The 6,000-nt window shown below is 39.9% G+C and overlaps 1 protein-coding gene across 7 annotated transcripts in view; it reads left to right on the top strand.

Annotated features, from left to right (window-relative positions):
• The window catches only part of SMPX (small muscle protein X-linked), a 43,328-nt gene extending 37,544 nt beyond the window's left edge, over window positions 1–5,784 (top strand). For all 7 annotated transcript variants that reach the window (XM_068918019.1, XM_068918053.1, XM_068918074.1 and 4 more), the window contains exon 5: window positions 4,887–5,784. The gene's annotated coding sequence lies outside the window, so the exon portion shown is untranslated. The remainder of the gene's footprint in view (window positions 1–4,886) is intronic.
• The last annotated feature ends 216 nt before the right edge of the window (window positions 5,785–6,000 follow it).

Raw genomic sequence — 6,000 nt, forward strand, 5'->3', positions numbered from 1 at the left:
TGAAGGGGTGGTATTGGCCCTTTTTATCAAAATTTTCCAGTCATGGCAAAGTTTTCTTCAAGTAGACATACCTCTTACCAGTGTGTAATGCCAAGTGTGTGTGATATATGCCTTCAGTTGATTATACTCTTGGGAGCTTTTATGTTTTAAATCATGTTTCAGTGCTTGGTCAAATGCTATGAAGAAAAGACTCAATTTTTCCGCAACTGAAAGCCCCCATCTTTGCCCAAATAGGGGACCTCTTGCTGCCTTTTCTTGAATGTTGCCTGTATGACTGTGATAGTGGTGAGTAAGAGAGCTATAAATGGCTGCTGGTGAGGAGTAAACATCATGTGGTCGCTCACTTTGGAAGCTTGTGGAGTGGGAGGCATTTACTGAACCTTTGTGCACTTTCTATAATCAGTGATTTTCTATGAAGTGCTAATGGTATATGTCTGTTTTCTCTTTTGTGAAGGTACTTCGTATAAAAAGGCTGCTTAACAGAGTTTTAGTGTTAAATATATAAAGCTAGTAACTGTTCAAATAAAGACAAATTTTATTTAGCCCGCAGGTGATTCATGCACAGTCTTGAATCACATAATATCAGCACTGAACATGGTCATTTTTTCCACATATGGAGGTATGGCCAAAGTCTGGACTAATGTCCTATTTTCTTTCCTCTTTCAAATGTTTTAGTCAGCTAAGGTGTTGTAGAAGAGCAGAAAATACAGACAGTTTGGAGTTACTAGTGCTTTTTTCGGACTAAATCTTTCATCTGCTTGCAGTTCACCAGTTTGAGAGTCAGGGATGAGTACATTTGGATGGAATACAAAATGGGAGATGCAATATTAAAAGCTGTGGTTTTGAAAAAAAAAGAAGTGAGATTTTTTAATTCACTGATTTATTTGTGTTTCCAGTTCTATCTATAGTGAATGGCACATGGATTCCATGATTTCTTATGTTAAAATGGCTATTACTTTGACTGTGGTTAACAAACTCAGAGACCCAGGTTTTTTTTGTCATAGAAGCTAATGCTGGCATCTTACTGACTGTAATCAGAACCTCGGAGATTCTCAGAGTGGGAATGAAGTCTTGAGGGCTCAAAAACCCCCCCACTAATTTGATGATTCAAAAAAGCACTTAAGGGTGTGCTTAAGTCCATCCTTAACCAGGACAACATTTAGTCTTGTACTTGTCTTTAAGTATGTACTTTTTTTTTGTTTTCTTTAAAATGGCAATGTTGTGCAGTAGAATAAGGTTGACTGGAGCGGCAAGAGAGGCACTGGTAGATAGGCTGCAGCAGCTGAAAGAATAACCAGGGAGCATAAGTGTGAGGATTATTAATGTGCCATAAGTATTCTATTTTTGAGTTTACAGACTCCTATTGATCTCTGGAGGAGTTTGAGTTCTAAAAATAACATCCCTTTGGGAGCTGGGAGAGAGAGAGAATTGGAGCTGGACGGAAGGAGGTCTAAGTGGATTGAAACATCACAGGGAGATAATAGCGGGTCCACTGGCAGCGAAGGGAGTTCAGGTAGCAATTATAAGCAACCAGAGAGCTGGGGGTACACCTGAGAGCAGGATAATACTATTAGCAGATGTTAAAATAGTGCTGCTTGCAAGCAGTGTGCTTTACCTAAAATGTGAGAACAGTGGGCTTGATTTTCTGCAGCCCGTGAGCTCTGAGGCAAGGCTTATAGATATCTTGGCTGTTCCTGCAAGCGGCAGGGTGTTGCAGGGCTATAGTAAATGTTTGCTCCTCCTGTTGATTATCTAGTCTTTTAGGTGCGTGGCCTTCTAGATGACTGGGTTTCCTTTGACTAGAGCTACTGTCTCTTCGTGTGATTGGGAGGGCTGGGGACAGCAGGCCTTTTGGTGGATCCTACTGCCTAGTGAGAGTCCATGGCAGGGGGAAGAAGAGAGGTGCTTGCTCAACTGTACTGAATATGATACCAGCTGGGAGCTTTAAGCCCTGAGATCTTAAAGATATCAGCATTGATTTCAGGGGGTGCTGCTGTTAAAGATCTAGGATCTAAGAGGAAAACAGATCATTGCAAACTGGGGAAGGACAAGAGAATATTTGAAGAAACTGAGCATGCGGCTAAAAGGAATCAGTTCAGCCAGATTGCTTAGATGATTAGCAACACAGTAATACAATGCATCACCCTGTAATTTTAGTTTGTAAACTCACTGACAAGCCCACAGAGAAGCAGGGACAAGTAGGGACCTTGCACCTGGCCCACAAAACCACAAAACTGTCATCATGAGTGGAGGACTTTGTTTCCTTGGAACTAACAAAGGTTCTTCGCACATTCAGGAAGGCTGAGGCAGGAAGGCACCTCTGGAGACATCTAGTCCAACCTCCTTACTTAGAGCAGGGTGACTTAAAACAAGTTTCCCAGGGCTGTGTCTAGGCAGGTTTTGAACAGCTCCAAAGATGGAGACTCCACAACCTCTATGGTCAAGCTATTCCAGAATTCAACCACCCTCACAGTGAAAAAGTTTTTTTTTATGTTTACATGGAATTTCCTGTGTTTCAGTTTGTGCCCATTGCCTCTTGCTCTGTCACTGGGCACCACTGAGAACAGTCCGATGCTGTCTTCTTTGTACCCTTATCATCAAGATTGCTGGAGGCTTAGTGGGCACACACAGAATGATTGGTATGAGGAGATCAGAAAATAAGGAAAGGCTAAACTACCTGGAAAATAAGGTAGAGGAAAATGAGCATGGAGCCCCCATGCTGGCCCAAAGAGTTTTCTACAGGATGCCACCTACAGGAAACCCAATCTTACTAAGATGATGAATCTGCTAAAATGGCATAAAAAAACCTCACATAACCCTATAAAACAGAATGCTAGGTTACAGCTGCTGTTCACTCTATAACCTGCCCACATTATATTTAGAGGCAGAATCTGGCCTATTTCAGTGGATGGATCAGAAAACATTTGTGACATCAAGGACCAAATTATGCTTATATGTGCCTGCTGCGTTCTGCACAGCAGCGCTAAATAGATACCCTCTATTCTGATCCAAGGCTTGAACATCTGAGCTTAATCATAGCTAGTAATGTTTCATCCACCCACCACTGAAAAACAGTCACCTGGTGATATTCAGGCACAGTCACAGAACAGTGTGAAAGAGAAAGAGAATACTCAATTGAAACACAAGGAGAGCGTGTGTAGGCAGGCGGTAATTATACAGGACAGAATTACACGTGCATTCATATCCTGGGGAGCCGTCAAATAGAGCTTTAAAGTCAGATTTTGTTTTTGAGATCAGAAAGATAAGTACATGAAGTCACCTGATTTGAAGGAAATTTCAGCTGAAATGAAATAGTAGATTGCCTTACTGAATTCGGTTAAGGGAAGATTAAGTCGTTTGATTACCAAAGGTCAAAGAGTGTGTTAATGCCATGAAGTGTGGTTTTATGACCTCTTTCATTTGGACAATGGCATTTCTCACTTCTTAAAGTGAAGTTCATTAACTTTTGACTTCTTTATTCTGAAGTCTCCAATGTTTTCAAGGAGTTAGTCAGTTCAAACCATGCAGGGCTTTTCTGAATAGCACTGTTTGTCTCCAGGGAAGTGTTTCTTCTCAAAGCTAAGCATTTCTAGTCTTTTGATTGTCCCTTCAATATTTGTTCAAATGTGTACAGCCTCCACATGTTCAGGAGCGTAGCAAGAACTCAAGTTACGTAACACTGTGAAATATAGAAGAAGATTGTCATTTTTCTCTGTCTGTTTTGCTTTACTTTCTGAGCATTCTTGAAAGGTCTTGGAGTTCAGTAAAATTTACCACAAATTTACAAAAAATAGAGCTATCCCTTCTCCCCAAAATACTTACATCTTAACCAAATGCATGTCCTGAGAAAGTTAATATCTTGAATTTCAAAATCTATTTTCCACATTATTGACCTGACTGGAACCACTAATATCAACAGTAAAACTTTAATCAGCTTCAAAGGCAACAGGAATAGATGCTGGGTCTGGGTTTGAAACTAGCTGTGGCTGCTCAAGACGGAGACTTGGAAGTCCCTGTAGACAGGTCAATGGAAATTGCTTCTCATAGCCCCAGCCCTCAGCTAAACATTCTCCTGCCCCAACCTTCACCCTACACTTTACATAAGCAGATAAATTAATGCTGATAAGATATATACAGATAGGACAGAAATTATTATACTACCATGTGCTAGAGTACTGTGTTCAGTGCTGGTCAGTCACGAAAACTGAAGCAGACATAGGGGAGGAGTGGTGATGTGATAAAAATAGTTACAGGGACAGATACATTTCCATAAGAAGAGCAGCTGGAAAAAAACTGGAACTGTTCGGTTTGGAAAGGAGACAAAGAAAGAGCTTGTGCCCAGGATAAGGTCTAACAGGCAGAGGAGAGAAAGCAAAACAAATGCAAGAGCAAGGGGATTATCAACGCAATTGAAAAACTACACATAGATCTATCGCTAATAAAAGCAAATAGCGTTTCGGTTTTTATCTAACCGATGCATCTTTATTACCCACACTATGACTGTGGCGCTCTGCCATGCCTTAGCATTTGTCGCCCAGGCAGCAGCCCGCTGGTGGGAGGCAGCGGCTCACAGACACCACGTGCGTGCTGAGGGCGAACCTTTGGCCGAACTCTTCCCAGGACTGAGCACCTGTAAGAGCCGTGAAGTTTGTGCAGACAGAGATTTGGAGAGTGGGTGGCAAAAGCTAGGGAATCGAGAAGATGAGTTTCACACCCACTCCGTATTCCCCGTGCTCAGGTGTAAACAAGTACACTCGGTGAAAGCAAAATTGCAGGCACTAGGAATATACTCCCCCTCACAACTTAGAGCTGCTTTTATGCTTTCTCTCAAAATATCTGAGTACGATGGTAAATGGTTAATATCTGGTCTTGTATTTGTCACGCAGGTCTGGCAAGAGAAACTGCATGGATTCCAATGAATGGAGATCGTTTGAAATATTGTATATATTTGTATGAAGACAATGAACTTCCTAAATCTGCAATACCCCATAGGAAGCACCTTCTTTATACATTTATATCAACACTTTCTTCTTGTCCATTTTGCTTAACATAACTTGCAATTTGGTTTCCTTCCTTTTGCAAAAAAACCAATACAGACAAAAAAAATTTAAATGATTTCATGAAATGCAGATTGAATGAGGAATATAATGTCTAATTTCCTGGTTATAGAACAGGTTTGGAATCATGTAAAATAAAGGAAGTGAAAATATTTAAGGAGGTGATCTTTATGGTAAGTTTAGCTAAATTCTTCTTTCATTGTAGAACCAAAATATTCCTTTTCCTTGAGAATCTAAAATGCAGTGGTATTCTGATATTTATGCATCACTTCTACTTTGTACAGTGAAAATACAAGATGTGAGCTAGCTGACAGAAATCCTGCAACCTCTATTCAAAAAAACAGGCTTGATGGAATGTACTCCTCGATATAGGTTGAAGAATTAACTATCTTCAAAAGCCCAAATAAAAAGATGACATGGATATATTGATGCTGAGCAAAAATCATATATGATCACACTGACTCTTACATATAATGATTAAACCCTGACACTTGTTTTATATGGACTGTACATAAATGAAGACTGTTCAATGCATATTCTATTTTTGGAAACGAGAACTTATTGTTAGAGAAATTTAATACACTGCGTTTCCTTGATCTCACTTGTGTCATTTACTGTGAAGGGATAAGAGGAGCTGTTTTGTAATAATAGTCTTCTACCACTGATTGAAACTCTTCTACATGCTTTGAAACTCTGCCTGGCTCTTGTTTATTCGATTAAAATAAAGATAACTATTCTGGTAAGAAAAGAGATTTCAAGTTGAATATTACTAGCACTGACATCCATTTAATTCTTGTTTGCTACATGACACAATGCAAAAGCTAGTTGGCAATATTATTATATTTTAAGTTATTACATATATTTGCATGGCTTTGTACAGGAAATTAGAAAGGGGTCTTACTCACTGCAGCTTTCAATATGCAGTACCAACATTGCTTGCTCT

Source organism: Struthio camelus, chromosome 1 (genome assembly GCF_040807025.1).
Source record: "Struthio camelus isolate bStrCam1 chromosome 1, bStrCam1.hap1, whole genome shotgun sequence".
Lineage (NCBI taxonomy): Eukaryota > Metazoa > Chordata > Aves > Struthioniformes > Struthionidae > Struthio > Struthio camelus.